General features: G+C 45.0%; 1 protein-coding gene across 1 annotated transcript in view; it reads right to left on the reverse strand.

Moving 5' to 3' along the window:
• The window catches only part of FAM110B (family with sequence similarity 110 member B), a 132,254-nt gene extending 108,644 nt beyond the window's left edge, over positions 1-23,610 (reverse strand). The window contains exon 1 of the mRNA XM_029069621.2: positions 23,440-23,610. The gene's annotated coding sequence lies outside the window, so the exon portion shown is untranslated. The remainder of the gene's footprint in view (positions 1-23,439) is intronic.
• Between the last annotated feature and the right edge of the window lie 601 nt (positions 23,611-24,211).

Here is a 24,211-nt window from a genome sequence, read left to right on the forward strand (position 1 = left end):
AGGTTGTCCCACATGGGGCTCACAGTCTTAATCCCCATTTTACAGATGAGGTAACTGAGGCACAGAGAGGTTAAGTGACTTGCCCAAGGTCACATAGCTGAAATCTGGTGGAGGCAGCATTAGAACCCACAACCTCTGACTCCCAAGCCCATGCTCTTTCCACTAAGCAACGCTACTTCACAAGTGGTGGCGTAGTGGACAGAACATTGACAGAATCTTGATTCTATTTACTGCCACTGTTCTTGTCTGTCCGTCTCCCCCGATTAGACTGTAAGCCCATCAAAGGGCAGGGACTGTCTCCGTTACCGATTTGTACATTCCAAGCGTTTAGTACAGTGCTCTGCACATAGTAAGCGCTCAATAAATACTATTGAATGAATGAATGAACATGGGTCTGGGAGTCAGAAGGACCTGGAGTCTATTCCCTGAATGCCACTTGTCTATGTGACCTTGAAGTCACAACTTCTCTGGGCCTCAGTTACCTCATCTGTGCTTAGAACAGTGCTTCACACATAGTAAGCGCTTAACAAGTACCATTATTATTAGTAGTAGTAGTGGTAGTAAGCACTTAAATACCATTAAAAGAAAAAAATTGAATAAACTGAACCTGCGAGAGTCAATTAGCTTAACTACAGGGTGTCAGAAATGGGTGAAGGAATGCACAAAAGAAAAAAAATTTAGGGCAAATAAATTAATCAATGGGATTTATAGAGCACTTACTATGGAGAACCCTGTACTAAACACTTGGGAGAGTACAATACGACAGAGTTGGGAGACACGATCCCTACCCTTAAAGAGCGATCTGGTCAAGAACGAAAGCAGCATCATTTTGGAACCTACCTACTCATATATGGAAAGGAACACCAACTCCAAGCTGTTAAGGGAGAGGCCAGATTTCCATAAAACCTTTCTGTTTCAGGGATTGTGTGTGATATTACAAAACATTTACTTGCATGGACTTCTCAGACATGTTTCATTTCTTCCACCCAGGGATCTGGCTCAGATTAAAAACCCATCCCTCAAATAAATATTGTTAAAAACAGAGCACAATTAACTGAAGAAAACATAAGACCCAATTATGTGATTCCCGGAGGTTAATGATTATTAAAAGCTTAAGGCAAAAATCTAATAAACTGGTAGTTTAACGATATCAACCAATTTGGAAAGGATTATGGCGATTACACAGCATAAACAGTTGAAAATACAGTTATTGGACACAATACAATTAAGCAACTGGCCTCTAATGTTGTCTATTTCCCCCAGGGATTTTCCTGCAAGTGACTTCAGAGGCAACAGGTTCCGCAAGACTACTTCAATCCATCATATTTATTGAGTGCTCACTATATGCACAGCATGAACTAAGCGTTTGGGAGAATACAGTATAGAGTACTGGCAGAAATGTTCCCTGACCACAATGAGCTTACAGTGCAGAGGGGGAGACAGACAATAATATATAGTATGGATATGTACATAAGTGCTGAGCGGTGAATGGAGAGATGTTGTCTTTCTTGAGGAAGTTACCTTAGTTGTTGTAACCATTAGATTTCCTTCTCTCCTAATGATCTGCTCTGACAAACTGACCACCAGACTACGTTCCTTAAAAAGAGGAAACATGCTTTCTAAATTTTCTGTACCCCCATGGTCTTAGAACAATGCTCTGTACTCAATACATATTACTCATTGATTGAGAACCTGGTGAAAAAAAAAAAAACCAAAACAGAAGCCCCAATTAGGGGTGCTTTCTCTTTAAAGCAGTTGGAATCTTTGCAGAATAATTAAAATGGTGGTATTTATTAAGGGCTTATGTATCAAGAACTGGGGCAGAGACAAGATAATCATTCCCATTTTAAAAATAAGCAAACAGAGAAGTTAAGTGACTTGCCCAAGGATGCATATGAGGAAAGTGATGGAGCTGGGACTAGAACTGGGGCTTAACTCCCAGTCCTGTGGCTCTTTCCATTAGACTATGCTGCCTCTCTCAGAAAACCTCAGTTTACAATTACTTAAATCATTGTGAACTATATTTCCCCCTTGCTCTAGCTTTAAGGAAGAATATTTCTTCCAGCAACATGAAAATGCAAAATGGTCATCAAAAGCAATGGCTTTCGGATGTAAAAGAAATCAGGGAGTCATAGAGTGTTAAAGAAAGCAACCTAATTCTCCAAATATTTTTTTTAATGGTATCTGTTAAGCAGTTACTAGGTATCAAGCACTGTTTTGAGTGATGGGGTAGATACACGTTTATCAGCTTGGATGAGGTCCCTGGTCTATGTGAGGCTCTCAGTCTAGGGAGGGAAAACATACTGAATCCCCACTTTACAGATGAGGAAATAGGCACAGAGAAGTTAGATGACTTGCCCGTGGTCACATAGTACACAAAAGTGGCAGAGATAGGATTAGAACCCAGGTCCTCTGACTCCCAAATCTATGCTCTTTCCAAACTGCTTTTATACGATGCAAAATTTGAACATAAACACTATGAGCTGTTCAATCAATTAGTATCAAATGTCAACATGCCAAGAAACATACATCATGGCACATTTCACAATTTTCCATCATCTCCAAGGTTTAGATAGCTCTGGAGTTTCCGACATTTCACATTGGACATACTTTTAAATCACCTATTCAATTGGGAAGGTGTTGTGGGACTTTACTCTGGTGCTTGTGGTTTAATTTTAGTCCTTTGCTCAACCAAAAGCACTTTTCACAGAACCCTGAAAATTGTAATATCTGCTTCTTCCAGCATTTTTCCAATTGCTTACACAGACTCTTCAAAAAAAGGTGAAGCAAAGATACTGTTTCCACATAGCTGAACCACTTATCTCTCCAGTAAATTTATCCAACAATCAATGTAGATCTACAGCCCTCTTTTCTGAGGCGAAAAGGATAGTCTTAGTACAGTGCTCTGTACCCAGGACTCAATGAATTCCACTGATTCACTGTCTCTCTCTCCCATCTAGTGATTTCCCTATAACTTTCCCCTTATCTACACAGATCCAAGCATCTTCTTTCTTGAGTTGTTTCCTGCAGAAGTGTCACTTCTCCAAAAAGCGGGACTATTTACCAGGTATCGATCATCACTAACCTCTATATTACTGTTTCTAATTGAAAGAAAAATGTTAGGTATAATATTGTTGATAAATATTATACATAAACAAATGGACTGTGGCCACCTCTCGTTTCTCGTTTCCCAGAAAGCCTTAGCTTTCACAGTAAAAAAATTAAGTCCAGGTGTTTCTTGTCGCAGCAGCCTTTGTGGGTTTATGTGCTAGATTCATATTCAAACCTTCATGAATGTGACAGGCAAAGCAGTAATGAGGCTCGGAAGGAGTGAACACACACTTCTCACTTGTACACTCCCTAGTGCTTAGTGCAAGGCTTTGTGCACAGTAAGTACTCAGTAAATTCCACTGACCGATGGATTCCCACACAGCTTTGGTCCCTCCCCGGTTGCCACTTTAAGCATCCTTGCTACTGCAGGTCTAGACTCTGTTGGAGGAAAAGCTGCTAATCACAACACAGTGAGCAGTGGTTTAGGAACACACACGTACACCAGAGACTTACTTTAAACTACCCTCCTTTAATGTGTTAATGTCATCTTCAAACCTTTTAACAAAGCTCTCTTAAGGGAAAAATCTAGTTAATACAAATCCAACTCCGGAAAACATAAGCAAAACAGATTTATATAAATATTAACAGGAAAATGTTAAACTAACTCCCATATGGCTCTGGAATTAATTTTGTTAGAGGCCATTTTAAAATGTTTTCAATCCATATTATTTTACCATGATTTTCTTGACCCTATTTTCTGTCCCCAACCACTGAGAAGGCAAGAGAGAGAGAAATTTAACTAGTGCCAGACCCTGAGGTCACAAAAATGTGATTGTGCAGCAAGCTATATACCAATATAGAAGGGATTATAGTTCCCACAGTGGCTTCTTAATAATGATGATAACAACAATAACGATGTATTTAAGCACTTACTACGCGACAGGCACTGTACGAAATGTTGGGGTAGATACAAGATAATCAGGTTGGGCACAGTCTGTGTCCCACATGAGGCTCACAGTTCAAACAGAAGGGAGAACAGGTAATAAATCCACATTTTCCAGATGAGGAAGCTGAGGACCTGAGAAGCTAAATTATTTGCCCAAGGTTCCATGGCAGGCAAGTGGCAGAGATGGAATTAGAACTTAGATCCTCTGCTTTAGCAACCACACTGACACACAGAGTCTCCAAACCTGAAGGAAGTCTCTCTCGACATACACATGCTCGCCTACACACCCTCTTCCTACACCAACCCACAAGGACGCACAATTTCTCAAATGGCCTGACTACTAAGTCCTCGGGCTCCAGTTACACAGTAGCTGCTGCCTTCCTGCCTACCAAGCCCACCATATGGCTTTCAGCCAATAAGAGCCATAGCAGAGCTCACCCCACTCTGAGCCCACCTTCCCCCCTGTTCTCCAGCCTTTGCTGTTATGTTTAGCTTGCCTTTGGGCTAGTTAGCTTGCCCCCCATATACTCTAATGTCAACTTAGCTGACTGAGAATCTACCCAAGTCCTCTCCCCACTGAGGAGATGACCCAGGAGTGGGAGAATTGGTGCTAAGTTGAATGTACTTAAATGCACCAAATAATCAGTGGTATTTACTGAGTGCTTACTGTGTGCGAAGAGCTGTACTAAGCAGTTGCACCAGAGTCCTGAACACAATCAAACTGGTGTCCAAGGAGTCACACATCAATTAACCTGCCTGAATCCCCCTCTAGGAGCCTTCACACCCCTAAGAAATTGAACAAACCACCCCAGAGAGAGAGTCTCCCAGGCACCACTTCAGTCATGGTGGTCAAGAGCTGACAGAGAGCCAGTGTGTGTAAAAAGTCCTTTTTGAGTATTCTTTTCTTAAAAAAAGCATGGAACATTTGTATTCAATACTATTCTATGCTATTATTTATTAAAAATATCATATATAATTGATGCATTCGGGTGTGTGAAATTACAGCGTCTTTTTGAGGGAGGATTTTGTGTACAGCTCTTCGGCTATTAACTCAAATAAATTTTTTAGTCCCTTCAGGTTCGTATTAATGAGATTTGATTGTGCTGTGAGGGTTATAAGAAGCTACTGCTAGTGTTTAAAAAAACCACATTTACAGTCCTGGAACAAATATTGCAGTGCAGAAGACAAAGGAGTTTATTAGCCCTATGTGCACTTTGCTTGTAAGAATTTATCAGTTTGTTCCACTGTTGAGAAGAGTTGACCTTATTTTCAAAACACTGTGCTCCTGAGAGACTGCACTCAATAGGCTGTTAGTCTTCCATGAAACTGAATCTTAGGACTGCATTTCTAAATCTGAAAAAAAACTTAAAACGAGCAAACTACTAAAAAATCACAACATTAGAAGCTGCAATGAATACTTTAAGTCAACACTAATCGATCGATCAATGGTATTTATTGAGTGCTTACTGTGTACAGTGAACTCTACTAAGTGCTTGGTTGAGTACACTACAAGAGTTGATAAACCCGTTCCCTACCCACAAAGGGCTTACAGTCGGGGACCGGCGGGTGGGGGGAAAGGGGCGCGGAACAGACACCTATATCAATATATATACGTATATATTTACATTAGTGCTGTGGGGTTGAGGGTAGACCAAATACCAAAAGCCTGAATTTCACAGATGCAAGTGCAGAGAACTCAGAAGGGAGAGGGAGCCAGGGAAATGAGGGCTTAATCAGGGAAGGCCTCTTGGAGGAGATGTGACTTGTACTCTCCCACGCATTTATTATAGTGCTCTGCATGCAGTAAGCCCTCAGTAAATACTACTGATGATGTCCTTAATAAGGCTTTGAAGGTGGTGGTCTGGCATATATGGAGGGGGAGGGCGCTGACTCTCCCAACACTGTAGACAGCACCACCGTCCTTCCGGTCTCACAATCCCATAACCTTGGCGGTATCCTTGACTCCTCTCTGTCATGCAACTCATATATTCAATCACTAAATCCTGTCGGTCCCATCTTTGCAACATAGCTAAAATCCGCCCTATCCTCTACATCCAAACTGCTGCCAAGTTAATACAGTCACTCACCCTATCCTGCCTGGATTACTGCACGGGTCTCTTTGCTGATTTTCCAGCCTCCTGCTTCTCCCCACTCGAGTTCACACTTCACTCTGTTGCACAGATCATTTTTCTAAAAAAACATTCAGGATATGTCACCCACTCCTCAAAAAACTCCAGTGGTTGCCCATCCACCTTCGCATCAAACAAAAACTTCTCATCACTGACTTTACAGCACTCCATTACCTTGCCCGCTCCTATCTCATCTCACTACTCTCCTTCTAAAACCCAGCCCACATACTTCGCTTTAGTGCTAACCTTCTCCTCCTGTGCCTCGATCTCACTGCGGACCCCTAGACCACATCCTGCCTCTGGCCTGGAACGTCCTCCCTCCTCAAATCTGACAATTACTTTCCAACGCTTCAAAGGCTTATTGAAGGCACACCTCCTCCAAGAAGCCTACCCAGACTAAGCACCCCCTTTCCTCTTCTCCCACTCTCTTCTGCGTCACCCTGACTTGCTCCCTTTGCTTTGCTCCTCCCCCTCTCAGCCCCACACCACCTATGTACATATCTATAATTTACTTGTATTGATGTCTCTCTCCCTGCAACCCCACGAACTGTAAGCTCATTGTGGGCAGGGAATGTCTTTTTATTGTTGTAGTGTCTCTCCCAAGTGCTTAGTACAGTGCTCTGCTTACAGTAAGCACTCAATAAATATGACTGAATGAATAAACGAATGAGTTCCAAACCAGAGCAAGGATTAGAATCCAGGTCCTCTGATTCCCAAGCCCATACTTTTTCCCTAGGCCCCACGGCTTAAATAATAGCAACTAATACCATAATTATAACAAATACCAAAATATTATTATTGTTGTTATCCTACATCATACAGCTGTCCTGTGAAGGCACTGCAAATACAATAATAATAATGTTGGTATTTGTTAAGCGCTTACTATGTGCCGAGCACTGTTCTAAGCGCTGGGGTAAACACAGGGGAATCAGGTTGTCCCACGTGGGGCTCACAGTCTTAATCCCCATTTTACAGATGAGGGAACTGAGGCACAGAGAAGTTAAGTGACTTGCCCACAGTCACACAGCTGACAAGTGGCAGAGCTGGGATTCGAACTCATGAGCCCTGACTTCAAAGCCCGTGCTCTTTCCACTGCGCCACGCTGCAAATATGCGATCATGGACAAGTCTGGTTGGTTCGTGGATTTGATTCTAATAGATGGACAACTATTCACTTTCTTCCAGGCTACTAGACTGCTACTGCCCAAGGTACAGGAAGAGGAGATTTATTAAGTGGATGCAGGTGACCTGAAATATTTAATGGACCTCCCAAAACTGAACTACTTACTTTCTCATCACAGATGCAACTAAGTCGAAGGACTCTGGTCCAGAATAAAAAAAAAAAGAATCTACTCATTTCTTGTCAATAGCCCCTGGACTTGAATGTTTCTTCCTGCAATAAGAATTATTAAGGGAGTTGCCACTGAACTACTTACTTTCTCATCACAGATGCAACTAAGTCGAAGGACTCTGGTCCAGAATAAAAAAAAAAAGAATCTACTCATTTCTTGTCAATAGCCCCTGGACTTGAATGTTTCTTCCTGCAATAAGAATTATTAAGGGAGTTGCCACTTGATTTGGAGGAAACATAGGAAATGATCAGAGTCAGTTCTCCTAATATGGAGTCTGCGTTCCGGCAGGACCCCGCGGTAAGGAATACCTCCGTGATAACGGTCAACCTGCATCGCACTCTGGGTGCATAACCATCGCTTCTTGCTTTTCATCCGTGGGGAATCTAACCCAGGGCGGGCGGATGACGTGAGCAGGGAGCTGATTACTGGGGGCTGGGGGAGGTGCTGGGCTGGGTTCCACCGTTGGCAGGTCCTCCCCATAGTGACGCTCCCCCCTTCTCCAGGCCTTGGACAGACGGATGTTTACAGAAGTGAGCCAGACTCACCCGTCCCCCAAGGAATAATTTGGTCACTCATTCTCCCCCCGCTTCAAAGCCTTATTGAAGACACATCTCCTCCAAAAGGCCTTCCCCGACTAGGTCCTCATTTCCTCCTCTCTCACTCCTTCCGCATGACTTTTGCACATGGATTTGCACTCTCCGTTCAAGACCGTAAACTCTAATTGCCAGCTTCATCACTCATCTTTTGTGTGACCCTGGGCAAGTCATTCAACTTCTCAGACGCCTCACCTGTAAAATGGAGATTAACACTGTGAGCCCCATGAGAACTGTGGACTGTGTCCAACTTGATTAGCTTGTACCTCCCCCAGGGCTTAGTACAGTGCTTGACACATAAGTGCTTAAATGCCACTAAAAAAATGTGTCAGGCACTGTTCTAAGGGCTGGGATAGCCATAATATAAGCAGATCTGGATATAGCCCCTTTCCCACATGGGGCTCAAAATCTAAGAGGGAGGTAGAACAGGTACTGAACCCCCATTTTATAGGTGAGGAACCTGAGGCACATGAGAGCAGCTTGGCCTAGTGGACAGCGAGCAGGCCTGGGAGTCAGAAGGACCTGGGCTCTATTCCCGGCTCTGCAACTCGTCTGCTGTGTGATTTTGGGCAAGTCACTTCACGGAGTCTCAGTATAATGGGAATTGAAGACAGTGAGCCACCCCGTGGGACACGGACTGAGTCCAACCTGATTATCTTGGATCTACTCCAGCGCTTAGTACAGTACCTGGCATGTAGTAAGGGCTTAACAAATACCATAAAAAAAGTTAAGCCATTTGCCCTAGGTCAGACAACAGGCAAGTGGCACAGCCAGGATTAGAACCCAGGTGCTCTGACTTCCTGGCCCATTCTCTTTTCAAGAGGTGACTCTGCACGATGTAAATCAAATCTAGTACCACGTTAACTCTGAGAGGCAACCTTCTATGCAGACAAGGGTAACGCCTTTGGAGCCACAAATAAGACAGTCGAACGGCTCGTCTTCTCCGAGAGGATGGTTTCCATTTCAGACTTTTCCGCATCCCCAGCCCCGCGGCCACCCTGGGTGGCCCCCGAACAATCCCCAGTGTGGGGCAGCTGGCGGAGGGCTGGAGGATAGGGGAGCCGTGTCTCCGGGCTGCCAGGATTAGGAGAGATCAGGCAAGACTGAGAACCGCGCCAGGTGGCTGGAGTAGTTCCCTCTGCTCTTTCCCCGGGGGGCTCACGGGGCTGCCTTCCGGCAAGAGCTAGTATGCCCACCGAACCTCCTTTCTCCTGGTCCCCTGTGGATTGCAGTTGCTGACACTGGCAGCAGCAGGGTCAAAGACCAACGGGGTAAATGACTTCAATGTCAAATCCTTACACATTCATCTATAAGCATTACCAAACCCATAATCCCAGCCAACAGCCATCCATCTGGCAGACTTCTAAATGAATCAACGGCACTTACTGAGCGCTTACTGTGTGCAAGGCATTGTACTAAACGCTTGAGAGAGTAATAATAACAATGTTGGTATTTGTTAAGCGCTTACTATGTGCAGAGCACTGTTCTAAGCGCTGGGGTAGACACAGGGGAATCAGGTTGTCCCACGTGGGGCTCACAGTCTTAATCCCCATTTTACAGATGAGGTAACTGAGGCTCAGAGAAGTTAAGTGACTTGCCCACAGTCACACAGCTGACAAGTGGCAGAGCCGGGATTCAAACCCATGACCTCTGACTCCAAAGCCCGTGCTCTTTCCACTGAGCCACGAGATACGTTCCCTGCCCCCAATGAGCTTATCTTCAGTCTTTCTCCCTAACTCCCCGGAAAAACAGAAAAATCCATCTGTCTAATCCCAAGATAATAATTTCCATCATTACATGTTAAAGTGCAACAAACAGATTGAACACTTCATTATGTTGCATAGAAAGCAGCTGCCATTAGGCCGGGAAAGCACCGGATTCTAGGCTTGTGTTTTCAGACAGTCAATTGGTTTTATTGAGCGCTTTCTGTGTGCAGAGCGCTGTACTAAGCGCTTGGAGTACAATATAACAATGTAAGAGATACATCCCCTGCCCACAATGAGCTCAATTGCTTTGCCTTTATGTAGTCTTGGCCAAGAAGCAATAGGGAACCCTGAATGTGGAACTCAGTTCTCTCTATCCGTGACTAAGAGGAACCATTCCATCAAGAACTCACCCCCAAATGGCTGGACACAAGAGGTCATCGCCTGCTCTGGGAGAGAGATCACACACTCCTCTCAGGAATGTTATCACAGACCCAACGAAAGAACCACCTAGATCTTTTTGCATGCAACTTTTTCCACAGTTCTCACCCTTCTCATTCATTAGCCTGCCCAGCTTATTATCTACTTGAAAAAAATCTATTACCAGGGATAAAAGTTGTCTTGTCTGTTCCTAGGTTGGATGACTTGGACTTTAAGAGTTCTGTCTCTTCCAGACAAAGAAAGCATTTTCCCAAAGGGGTTCTATGATTTTATACAAGTGTAAGAAAACAAAGTGACTTTTGCAACAATACCGCTATTTGTTTCAAAGAGGAGGGTGGGGGAGAAATAGAAAAGTAACACTGAAAATGTCCCAATCAAACCAAAACAAAAGCAAGCAAACATTCTCGTTTCTTTTCCTTTTTAATAGAGCTACTTTGTTACAAGAGCATGGTGAAACATTTCTCAAATAAGCAATATCCTAATGTTCATCTTTCTCCACAATGACTTAGGACAGAGGTCTTCCACAATGGGAATCGTACGCTTTACTGGGAAGAGTTTTCACAAGGTCAGAACCCCCATTTCAGGGAGTTATTAATCGCTTCTTCCGTTCCAGTTCAAGGCACTGTTTTCATGACAAGAGAAATCAGACTGGCTGGCAAGAAACTTTCAGCTAAAAATTACCAATGGCATAAAGCCTTCTTAATACTAATCTGAGAGAACCATAAATTTTAGTCTGTATTAACCATTTACCCCCTAATGTACTGTATCCACCTCTAGATTGTAAGCTTCTTGTGGACAGGGATCGTGTTCACCACCTTTACTGTACCATAAGCTTAGTTCAGGGTTCTGCATTAAGTGCTCAATAAATCCCACTGATTATCAATTCATGATTCTTTCACAAATTCATTTTCCTTCTATTTCTTGCCCTTTCAACAGCTCTTTTCTTTACAATTCCTTCCTTTGCCTTTCCTCTTCCTTCCATTTTTCACTTGGGTCCCACCTTTCTTGGCTTGTTTCTTCTGCAAATGCCCTGTTTATTGTCTCTCCTCCCAACTGGCATCCTCCTGAAAATTCATTCTCATTCTGTTTTTTGCTCCATCCATGCTTCTCCTGTCCTATTCTTTCTCCCCCAACTTCCCGGCTCTTCTCCACCCCCAAACCCTAGTATTTTTTTTTCTTAACTTTTCTTCCTCTTCAGGGAAGACTTTCCCTCCATAGTTAGGGGGCTGGGGGTGGGGGTTGGATCTGGCTGTGCTTGCCGTAAGAAGCTCCCTGAGACTGTTATGGGAGAAAATGGAGGAGAAACCACTCTCAGGATGGCACCTCAAGAGTTTCCAGTAGTTTACCAGTCTCGATTACAGGAGAGAGTCAAGCAGAGGTATTCCCATTCCATTCCTAGCTTGGGCAGTGGCTAGCGAGAAGCAGGTAATCTGCTACAAGTCAAAACTCACCTGCTCTGGGCAGCAGCAGCATGACAGAGTCCAGGGTGGAGACTCAAGGTGACTGAACGGAAGAAGGCAATGGTAAACCACTTCCATATTTTTACCAAGAAAACTCTATGGATACACTACCAGAACTACTGCAAAAGGAGGTGGGGCATTCTGGGAAACATGAAGTTGCTATGGGTTGGAAATGACAAGTCGGAGAAAAGCCCCCTTAAGGTCCATGGGACTGACTGTAGAGAAAACTTGGACCAAGTACCCTGAAGTCCAGCACCGCATGGAGGGGAAAGATGGACTAAGAACAGAAAGATCAAGTTACTGCCCAGTAATCCCAGGTGCTAAACCCCTCAAGATTTTCCCCTTTCTGTTGGGGGTAGGGTGGTATTCCAAGGCACTGGATGCTGGATTACTTTATGTTCCCTGTCCCCAAGAAAGGTCCTGCCCCTGACAGGTTGCCAGGCAGACCCCCTACACTAACCTGTAAAATATATATATCCAGAGAGAAAACCATGACTTCCATGAAGGAGGGTGACCTAGTAGATGATAGAGCATGGACCTGGGAGTCAGAAGTAACTGGGTTCTTATTCTGACTCTGCCATTTCTCTGCTGGGTGACCTTGGGCAAGTCATTTAATGCTCTGTGCCTCAGTTATGTCATGTGCCTATATCTATCTTAGTGCTTAGTGAGTGGCATATAGGAAGGCTTAACACATAGCATAAAAGAAAACTTCCACAGTAATATCAATCAGATTTCATAATAGATGGGCATTCATAACAACACGGTACAAATGTGAGTTTCATATGAAGTACAGTTAATAGTAATAATTATAATAATGTTATTTGTTAAGTGCTTACTATGTGTGAGGCACTGTACTAAACCCTGGGGTGGATACAAGCAAATCGGTTGGACATAATCCCTATCCCACGTGGGGATCAGTCTCAATTTCCATATTATAGATGAGGTAACAGGCCCAGAAAAGTTAAGTGACTTGCCCAAAGTCACAAAGCAGACAAGTGGCCCATGTCCTTTGACTCCCAAGCCTATGCTCTTGCCATCAGACCATGCTGCTTCTACATTGTTATATTCATTCATTCAATCATATTTATTGAGCGTTTATGGTGTGCAGAGCACTGTACTAAGCACTTGGAAAGTACAGTTCGGTAACAGAGACAATCACTATCCAACAACGGGCTCACAGTCTAGAAGGGGGAGATCGGCAACAAAACAAGTAGGTTTTTTTTCCAAGGTCACAAAGCAGATAGGTGGCAGAGCCTGGACTAGAAGAACCCAGGCCCTCCTGACTTCCACGCCCAGCAATCCAGGTTAGGAAGATCCAAAGAATCCAGGAGCTCCCCAAATAAAGGCTGACAAAAATAAAAACGCAGCACATGTAGCACAGAGTTGGGTGCTTTAGGGCACTGACCTGAAAAATACCAGGTAGGCTACTTGTGCTGCTCAAAATAACCAGGTGATCTCAGAAATGTGACATATTGTAGGAGTCATTAAACTACAATAGGATCACGCGAGTATGCCTATAAACCAGCACACTGTGGTACACTTGTGAAAAACATTTCTTACTGGGAAAATCTAAGACATTTATTTCTGACATCGAATAAATGAACATTAGCAACAGGCAAGCCAACACCCATGCGTATTTAAGATTGTAGGCCATGATTTAGACTGTAGTTCAAAACATCCTAGGCCAAGAATCATTTAAAACCCAAACTGCCTGCTTTGGCAGGTTGAACATGATATCTGTGGCACAATTACATAACCAGTCCTTCTCGATGTTACAAAATCAAGGATTTTTCAACACCAGAAAGGGCAAGTTTGGATCTTGGCTTGGGATCTTGGAAAGCGGCATGGCTTAGTGGAAACAGCATGGGTCTTGGAGTAAGACCATCTGGGTTTTAATCCTGGTTCTGCCGCTCACCGGCTGTGCGACCTTGGATAAGTCACTTAATTTCTCTGTGCCTCAGTTCTCTCATCTGCAAAATGAGGATTCAATACCTGCTCTCAGACTGAGAGCCCCATGTGCTTCCTAATGCAGTAAATGTTTAACTAATAACACAATCTTTATAATATTATTGTTATTATTGAGTAGAATTTCATGAGGTCTCTGTGATTGCCTCTTGGGAATACTTGAAAACAATTTCTCCGGCTGTTTTGAGGGGACACTCTCTCAAGATCCTGAATCCCAAGAGTGACACAGACTATGAGCTCTTTGAAACCAGAATCTAGGCCTCTAGTTTTTTCATAACCCCTCATGGTGCCTTGAATATAGTCCTCCACACTCTTCATGGGCTCAAAAAATGTTGCTGAGTGGCAAACAGAATCCTAGTTGTTCTAAGCTTTTCCCTAAACCCAGAGCCATATGAAGGAATCATTTGCTCAATGGTATTAATTGATCGCTTGCCTAAGAGAATGACAGGGACAGCTCAAAAGGGGAAAACAAAAATTTAAAAAAAGAAACACAAAACATCCCAAGGACCGAATATAAGAGATTCGTAAATGCAAATAATGGAGTTTATAGACTAATGATGTTGGTATTTGTTAAGCGCTTACTATGTGCAGAGCACTGTTCTAAGCGCTGGGGTAGACACAGGGGAATCAGGTTGTCCCACGTGGGGCTCACAGTCTTCATCCCCATTTTACAGATGAGGGAACTGAGGCACAGAGAAGTTAAGTGACTTGCCCACAGTCACACAGCCGACAAGTGGCAGAGCTGGGATTCGAACTCATGAGCCCTGACTCCAAAGCCTGTGCTCTTTCCACTGAGCCACGCTGCTTCTACATGGGGAGGGAATAGTTGGAGTGTTTGGAATGCTTAGTCTGGTGGGGTTAATCTGGGGAGGCCTATGGAGGAGGTGGATCTAACAGAGATTTGAAAGAGGGCAAAGGCATTTGATGTGGGAGAGCATTCTGTGGGGGAGGAGGAAAACTATGAGCAAGAGCTTGGTGGCAGGAGAGTCAAAGGCTCAGAGCTGCCGTGGGTTAGAGCAAACTGGAGAGAAGAGAGCTAGAACAGGCGAGTAAGGAAAGGCAAGGTCAGATGGGTGATGCATTGCCGGCTGGGTGAAAACCTTGAAGCCTAAGATTAGTAGTTCAAGCCACATGAAAATGGCAACTGGAAGCCACTGAGGTTTTCTAAGCAGAAATGCGACATAATTAGATCAACAGAAAAGATTTTTGCTGGACCATATATCAGGAGACTTGGGTTCTACACTACTGTGTGACCTTGGGGAAAAAAAAATCACCGAAAATGAGGATACTCTACTTATTCTCCTCCTCTTTTACCTTGTGAGCCCTATGAGGGACTGAATGTAAACTTCTTGAGTATAGGGATTGTTTCTATTCATTTTATTACACAAAGTGCTAAATACAGGGTCTATTGCTCGACTGACTGATAATCCTCTCTACCTGCCCTAGCCCTTAACCCAGGGCTTGGCATCTAGTACGCCCTTAATTCCACAACTATCATTACAGTTATACAATAAATTGTAGTGAAGAGAGGCTGGGACCGGTACCGCAGCAAAGAGGCTGATGCAGTTACCCAAGTAAGAGATGGCAGGACTGGGGTACATTCCTGAAATACTGCCAAAGGCTGGACATGTGAGTTGAGGAATATTAAAGAAGAACATTTCCTAAAATTCCCAAACTACAAAACAAACCGACAAACCTACAGGCAAACTATGCACTGTCAAAAATTTCAAAGATTTGTGCTCAAAAAGCACAAAATTAATGCAACAATATTCAAAAATGCATAGTCCTTACCTAAATCAGTCATTAAAACTCAGTATAACAGAAACAGAGCAACTTCACCCCCTCCACCAAAACATGCAAACCAAAAAAAAAAAAAAAACAACAACAAAAAAACACCCCTCAAACCCATCCCCAGATGCTGTCAATTCAGCATTCCATCTCTCTCAAACTGCAAATCCCAACCAATGCTCTGGTCCAACAGCTGCAGAATCCTATATTACCTCAGACTTTGGGAGTGAAGAAAACCCAGAGTGGCTTTTATTATGATTCCTGGTGTTTGTCCAAAGTGTTTACTCACAAGTTGTTTATACAGTAGTAGAGCATTTGGAAACACGGGTGTCATGAACCGTTAGATGAGGGAAGCGGAACCGAAAGATGGAGCCAGGAATCTTCACCGACAAACCGAATCCAAAAGAGCAGGCCGTAGTGGGGGACAGCCAGTGGCCTAAGAATCTGTCATTCAAATACCAACATCTGCAGTCAAAGCAGCTGTAGATGGTGACAAGATGTATGATAAATCCACTTCACAGGAAGCACACACACACACACGGAATTTGCCATTTGTCCACTGGTCCTAAGGCAAATGGATTTTGTTAGTAGGTCTCTCCCTCCAGACTCGACGCTCGTTGTGGGCAAGGACTGTGTCTACCAACTGGGTTATACTGTATTCTCCCAAGCACTTACTGCACACAGTGAGCACTCAAATAAGACTGACTGCCATTAAAAGCGGTGTACGAATCAAGTCTTCAGATCCCCTTTAATACTGAAGTGATTGTATAGCAATGCTGTACTGGCCTTGACACATTCTGTACACAATATTATACCAAGAAAGAGGTGCCTCGTTGGAAAAATAATAACAATAATGGTATTTGTTAAGAGCTTACTATGTGTCAAGCACCGTTCCAAGTGCTGGGGTAGATACAAGGTAATCAGATTGGGCACAGTCCCCGTCCCACAAGGGGCTCACAGTCTTAATCCCCATTTTATAAATGAGGCAAATGAGGCAGAGAGAAGTGAACTGACTTGCCCAAGGTCACACAACAGACATGTGGCAGAGCTGGGATGAGAATCCACGTCCTTAGAAACCGAGATTAAAACCCAGAACCCAAAGTAGGAGGGTGTACAGGTGCTGAATCCCCATTTTGCAAATGAGGAAACAGAGACACAGAGAAGTGACTTTCCCAAAGTCACACAGCAGGCAAGTGGTAGAATCAGCATTAGAACCCAGGTCCTCTGCTTCCCAGGTCTGTGCTCTTTCCACTAGGCCTCGCTGCTTCTCAATAGCGTTCTATCCAAACACAGAATGAAAACACATGTTATAGGAGAGGTAGCTACATATTTTTCTTCTGTGGTTTCCTGTGCAGAAGCAGGGGCCTGAACCAAATGACCTCTTGAGGTCTCCTTCCAGCCCTAGAAATCTATGAATCAAAAGCAACAGCCAAGGAACTGTAAATATTCCTTTAACAGCTAAACTGCACTTTTCTTTGGATCCCCATCTCCAATTTAGCTTTTAGTTCGTTTAGATAAACTACTTCTAAGTATCTTGAGGCTTATTAAAACTCACCTTGAAATGCATCATACTTTCAAACATGTCAAAACACAAACTTTTGGAATGAACAATGGCAGAGAGAGCACTGGATAGTTCACTACATAAACTCTCAAGAAAGTTTCCCCATGTTTGTATCTAATGTTGTAAAAGCCTTGCCTGCAATGGAGCAATTTCCAAACTATTCATCTTGCTCCAAGGCAAAAGCCAGACTCCTGGACCCTTACTAATTCTTCCCCAAATTTGACTGCCTGAATGATGTATTGTTTCCTTTTGCTTAGGGATTCACCTTTGAACTTCTCTTCACAGTGTTTATAATTTGAGACTCACAGTTCCATGCCCAGTTCAAATTTTAACTGCCCACATGTTCCCCATTTTTATCACCAAATATATTGGAAGAGAAGGGAGCAATTTGCTTCTCCTATTGCGGGCTGCCAATGGAAAGATCAGGTCGTGGAGTTTTACATTCTTGTGTGGCTGTTCCTACGAGATTCGAATTCGCAGCTGCCAAAAGAGAAGGTTTAAGGTCCAGGGATTTGATGGATAAAACACAAACTCAGCTCTGCTTCCCCCATTGCTAAGCCAATCATCTATTTCCCCCTGCCTTAGTCCCAGATCAACAGAGAGGGGAAAAAAATGGTAGTAGCTCTTAAGTGCCTGCTTAAAAAAGTTCTCTATCAGAAAGGAAGAAGTCATTTCAGTTACAGGGACAAAACAAGTCCTCATGAACACCTGCCTGCCCAAGTCTTTTCTATACATACACTAAAGCTCCAAGGTGCACTTGAAAAAAAGTATGTTATGTGGTAATATTACCCCCTAATTACCATCATTCCCACTAACCCTCTCTTGAGCGTGTCTGTACAGGAAAAGAGAGGGGAAAGAGGGCTTGAAGACTGGACAGTTACGGGAAATAAGCGGGAGGCTCAGCCTGGAAATCCAGAATTGGGGTGAAGGGGGCGGGGAGAGGAGGAGGGAAGAGCTGCAGGAGGCAAGGACCAGGCAGAGAGGCAGCCTGAGGCCAAATGCCACAACTTAGGTCTGTGAGCCCCATTTTAAAACAATGTACCCTGAAAGTCTCCCTGGGGGGGTTTGAGAAAGTGGGCAGGGGAATTAACTGATCCCTTCTATTACTGCTGGCCTAGTGGATGGAACACGGGCCTGGGAGTCGAAAGGACCTGGGTTCTAAACCCAGCTCTGCCAATTGTCTGCTGTTTGACCTTGGGCAAGTCATTTTACTGTGCCTCATTTCCCTCCTCTGTAAAATGGGAATTAAGACTGTGAGTCCTATGTGGGACAGGGACTGTGTCCATCCTGATTAGCATGTATCTGCCCCAGGGGTTAGGGCAGTGCCTGGGACATACTAAGTGCTTAACAAATACCACAATTATTATTAGTAGTAGTACTATTACTTTTATATCTATCCTGTCCTTCATCTACCACCATATACAACACCATCTACTGCCACACTTGTGCATGCACAGCTTTTGAACTGGGACCAACAAATGTTTGTTTAGCATGGAGGTAATTCACTGTTGGAAGTAAAAGGAAGAAACTGTCCTTGCACTTGAATTTGCACCCTTTATTCACTCCTCCCTCAGCTCCACAGCAGTTCCATACATAGCAATAATTTCTTTATTAATGCCTGTCTCTCCCTATAGGCAGGGAATGTGCCAATCATCTGTTACATCGTACTCTCCCAAACAGTTCAGTGCTCTGCACATGGTAAGCACCCAATAAATATGATTAAGTATGATAAGAAACATGACCTAGATAGATATTACTTTAATAGTGCTTACTAAATTCCACACTCGGCAATTATTACTAAATACAATATTGCAATTCTTCAATTCTGCTCAGCAACTGAGAAGAGGACCTTTAGTTTTCAATAAGCTGTTTGGGGAGGAGCAGCCATATTCTACAGCTCCAGACAATAACAGTTCATTCATTCAATAGTATTTATTGAGCGCTTACTATGTGCAGAGCACTGTACTAAGCGCTTGGGATGAACAAGTCGGCAACAGATAGAGACAGTCCCTGCCGTTTGACGGGCTTACAGTCTAATCGACGGGCTTACAGTCTAATCGACGGGCTTACAGGGAGTATTGCATTCTCTTCCAAGTTTTCCCTGTCTCAAACACTGGCCGTGGGAAAAGCATAGCCTTGTAAAGACAATTTTTTGGATGAAAAATGAAAAATTGGAACTGAGTTGGCAGTGAGCTGGCCTAACTTTGGTGGCTTGTGTCATTCATACAAAACCAACATTTTTGTCCTTGGTGTTCAAAGCTGACCCCACTGATGAACTTTTACCGAGGGGGGAGGAGGGGGAATGGGCAAACCAACCAGTTGGCTTGGTCTGCACAGAACACTTCCACCTATTCCATCTATCAGCTGGATGTGGTACTCTACCATTGAAGTAAAATCTCTTTGAGAAGATGGGACATGCCCTGTGCTTCTTTTAAACTTTCAAGTGCTCAGCACTGTGCGTATACACTCAATAGTATTGTTATTTCTACTCCTACCAGTGCTGTTCTAGCATTTGCCTAGTCCTTGGGATTTGGGTAGACTGAAAGAAGGGGAAAGGAACACCCAGGGGGCTAACAGCCCCCTGAGACAGGCAAGATGTCCCTGCATGGTCCTGGAACAGTCACTGCAGCCAGGTCTGGCTTACTTCCAGCAACGCAGCTAATGCTTGTTCAATGGAGCTTCTACGTGATAAGAGATGTTCTGGGACTACTTCAAGGCACTAAGCAGGCATTCTTATACAGTATTTAGTTCCAGAATCTTTGAGTCAAAGCCTTCATAACTATTACCACCTACCTGATTGTAAATAAGGTATATAGGGAATAACATTAATGACGGAATGAACTGAGCACCTCCTGGATTTAATGCACTGCTGATTGGTCCACCTTTCTTAAACAGCAGCAAAATACTATTCAGTTCTCTAACTGCTAAAGGAATGAAGGAAACTTCTTGAATCCATAACTTCCTACCATCTGGGACTTGGATTTGAGGGAAAATCTAGCTCATAATTGCTTCAACTTCAATTGTACCTCGGGGGGGGGGGGGGCGGGGGGAGAAGGTAGGAGGAAAAGAATCACAGCATCACATCAATTCTGATTTTTTTTTAAAAAAACTATTAGTCCAGTGCAGGCCAAAGCCAGAGAATGTTACCTTAAAAAGCAGGACTTTGAAATAAAATGTTTTGCAGGGTGACCTAGTGGAAAAGAGCATAGATTTGGAATCAGAGGACCTGGGTTCTAATCCTAACTCTGCCACTCGTCTGCTGTGTGATCTTGGGAAAGTCATTTAAGTTCTCTGTTACCTCATCTGTAAAATACGGATTAATTGTGAGCCCTATGAGGGACAGGGTCTGTGACCAATCTGTTTTATCTTTTATCTACCCCAGCACTTAGACAATGCCCGGCACATCTGTAAACACTTAAATACCATTTAAAAAAATTACTGTTTACCAAATAACAAGGCTTTTAAAAAGCAGTGCTTTCATAACTAATCTTTTCCTCTTACTTGTGAGAAAGATCTCACTGCTCAATTAGCAACCTCGCAATCCACTGGGCTGCAATGTAATTTATTGATACCAACCAAAAATATTCAGGTTGATCAACTGATCCTCCAGGAGGCCTTTCCCCTTTTCCTCTGCTCCCTCTCCCCTCCCCATTGTCCCAACCCGCTCCCTTTGCTCCACTTTGCCCCACTCCCCGACCCACAGCAATAGTGTATATATGTACACACATACTTAAAATCATATTTATTGTAATTAATGATTTGTATATATATCTATAATCCTATTTATTTATAATGACGCTACTGATGCCAGTTACCTTGCTTTGATGTCTGACTCTCCCATTCTAGACTGGGAGCCCCTTGTGGGCAGGGACTGTCTCTTTGTTACTGAAGTGCACTTTCCAAGCGCTTAGTACACACAGTAAGCACTCAAAAAATATGATTAATGAATGAATCAATCAAGTGAATGCGTTCGATAGCACAGTTAGATAGCCACGAGCTGTGAAAGTTCACAGAGTTAAAAACTATAAATTGACAAAAAAAAAAAATCCCATTCAGGCAATGTGCTAGACTCAGTCATCCCCCAAACAAGGAATCATCTGAGGTTCAAAGAGAAGCAAGCAAGCACTCTGCACTTCACAGAATGTTTCCACCAGCCAGAATTCCCAGTGAAAGAAAATAAGACCAGTCTTGGCGGTCCTAAGCCACTCAAGAAAAAAGTTGGTCTCGTGTCTTGTTGTGACAGATGGGGGCCAGATTTGAAAGGGACAGGGGTTTAGTTGAGAGGAAAAAAAACCCCCAAACTTGCCAAGGTCTACACTTGATCATGCTCCAAACTGGTTTTAAACCTGAAGGGCTAAAGGGTCCCTACCCTCCCTTCTCAAGTACCATGCATTTTTCCTACATTTCTCTCAGGAATTTAAGGATTTAGAGGATCTTCTCTTCCTTCCCCATAAAGCTGCCTAGAAGCTACAAGGGGCGGTGGGAGGAGAGCTGTCCCCGTTATTCGCCCTATAAGCATCTGCGGCAATAATAACAATATTATATATACAGCAGCAGAAGGAATTCAGGCAGCATGGATGTGTTTACAGCCTCCTTACTGAACCAGCTCTGACCTGAGGACTAGTGAACCGAGGATAATTGAATTCTAATGGCAACAGAGAGAAACGGATAGAAAACAGACATCAGATCTCAATCCATACCTTATAAACGTATAGAAAGTTATTTTCTATAACTTTCAGACCCTCGGGATCTTACTCCTTCCAGCCCCCAGCTAAGGAACCGGAGATACGATAGGCTTATTATTGCTGATGCGTTCTTAAGTATTGAGCATCAGAGATTAGTTTGTTTTTGTGGGGTTTTTCCCCCCCGTCAGAGCAACCTAGAGAGGATGCAAAGAAAATACGTCTAAAAGTCAGGCACCCAGACATCCCTCCCCTTTGCAAATTAACTTTTTGAGCTGCAACACAGGCTTTTTGCATGACTCCAACCCCTTAAAGAGCCCCCCCCCCCACTGTTTAAATGTACTTATTGATTGCTCTATTGATTAATGATGTGTACACATCTATACTATAATTCTATTGATTTCCATTGATGCCACGGATGCCCGTCTACTTGTTTTGTTGTCTGTCTCCCCCCTTCTAGACTGGGAGCCCGCTGTCGGGTAGGGACGGTCTCCGTCTGTCCCTAAACTGTACTTTCCAAGCGCTTAGCACCGTGCCCTGCACACGGTCCGCGCCCAATAAATGCCCCCGAATGCACACCCCCTCCGCCACGCAGTCCTCCCGATTCCGGCAGCTTTCCCATGCCCTCCTTCCCCGGGTTTGGATCTGCCAACTTCAGCTCGACCTCGCAAAGCAGCGTGGCTCAGGGGAAAGAGCCCGGGCTGGGGAGTCAGGGGTCTTGGGTTCGAATCCCGACTCTGCCACTTGTCAGCTGTGTGACTTGGGGCAAGTCACTTAAAACTTCTCTGGGCCTCAGTTCCCTTGTCTGTAAAATGGGGATGAAGACTGGGAGCCCCACGTGGGACCACCTAATTGCCCTGTATCTACCCCAGCGCTTAGGACACTGCTCTGCACATAGTAAGAGAAGCAGCGTGGCTCAGTGGAAAGAGCCCGGGCTTGGGAACCAGAGGTCATGGGTTCTAATCCCGCCTCTGGTGCTTACCAGCTGTGTGACTTGGGGCAAGTCACTTAAAACTTCTCTGGGCCTCAGTTCCCTCGTCTGTAAAATGGGGATTAAAACTGCGAGCCCCATGTGGGACACCCTGATAACCTTGGATCCCCCCCAGCGCTTAGAACAGTGCTGTGCACATAGTAAGCGTTTAACAAATACCACTATTACTATTATTATTATAGTAAGCGCTTAATAAATACCAACATTATTATGATTTGCACACCCCCGAAGCCAAAGCCGACAGGAGGCAGAGGGGAAAGGGGGGAAGATGCAGATTAGACTGTGAGCCTGTCAATGGGCAGGGATGATCTCTATCTGTCGCCAAATCGTCCATTCGCGTGGCTCAGTGGAAAGAGGCCGGGCTTGGGAGTCCGAGGTCATGGGTTCGAATCCCGCCTCTGCCACTTCGCTGTGTGACTGTGGGCCGGGTCACTTCACTTCTCGGCGCCTCCTCTGTACAACGGGGGTTAACTGCGAGCCTCCCGGGGGCTCACCCTGGATCTCCCGCAGCGTTCAGAACAGTGCTCTGCACACAGCAAGCGCTTCACAGATACCGACATTAGTAGTAGTAGGCGCTCAATAAATACTACAGGGTGAATGAAGGAGAGCTCCGGCGGCGGGCGGGAGGGGACGGTGCAGCTTGCACGGCGGCCGTGGCAGCCGGGTGGTTGCACGCAGGCACCCGATGCGGGCACGGTTGCATGCATGCACCCGATGCGGGCACGGTTGCATGCAGGCACCCGATGCGGGCACGGTTGCATGCCCGGCCGGTCCTTACCTCGCTGGCAGCTCCTGCACGACCTCCCCTGCCCAAACGGAGCCGCCCCCTCCTCCGGGCGGAGGGAGGGGGGGGGGGGGGGGAAGGAATCCCGGGATGGGGAAGGACGGGAATGGAGTAGCCGGCGGGGAGTCCAGCAAGTAGCCACCCCCTCCTCCTCCTCCTCCCGGAGCTCAATGAAAATCCCGGAGCGCCGAGCCGCGGCGGGCGGAGCCTCCGCACCCTCCGGACCCGTCCATGGCGCGCCGGAATAGGGGGGGACGGGGCAGACCCCCCCCCTTTTCCCGCCCCTTCGTCACCCCAACGGGGCGGAAAGGGGCGGCATCAAATTCGAATCCTTTCTAACGCTGCCTCCGACATGGTTGTCCATCGGTGTCGCGGAGGGGCCACGGGAGAGCTCAACGCTGTTCGCAGGCCTCCCCCCCCAGGGGTGCAATGGTTCGGTCCACACTCGGGCCCGGCGGGGGGGGGGGGGAGCTCCCTTGCACGGTGTATACGCGGGAGGGAGGCGTGTACACGCAGCCTTTTTTTCCCCCTTTTTCTCCCCCTCCGGAGCCCGGCGGGCCCGTGGCTCACGAGGCTTTCCTTTCAAAACCCCACGTGCATTCAGTAGTACTTATTGAGCGCTTGACAGCGTTGGTGTTGGTCAAGCCGCGGGGCGCCAAGCCCTGTTCTAAGCGCTGGGGTAAAGAGTCATGATGATGGTGATGACATCTGTTAAGGGCCAAGCACCTTTCTGAGCGCTGGGGTAAAGAATAATGAGAACGATGGC

Source organism: Ornithorhynchus anatinus, chromosome 7 (genome assembly GCF_004115215.2).
Source record: "Ornithorhynchus anatinus isolate Pmale09 chromosome 7, mOrnAna1.pri.v4, whole genome shotgun sequence".
Lineage (NCBI taxonomy): Eukaryota > Metazoa > Chordata > Mammalia > Monotremata > Ornithorhynchidae > Ornithorhynchus > Ornithorhynchus anatinus.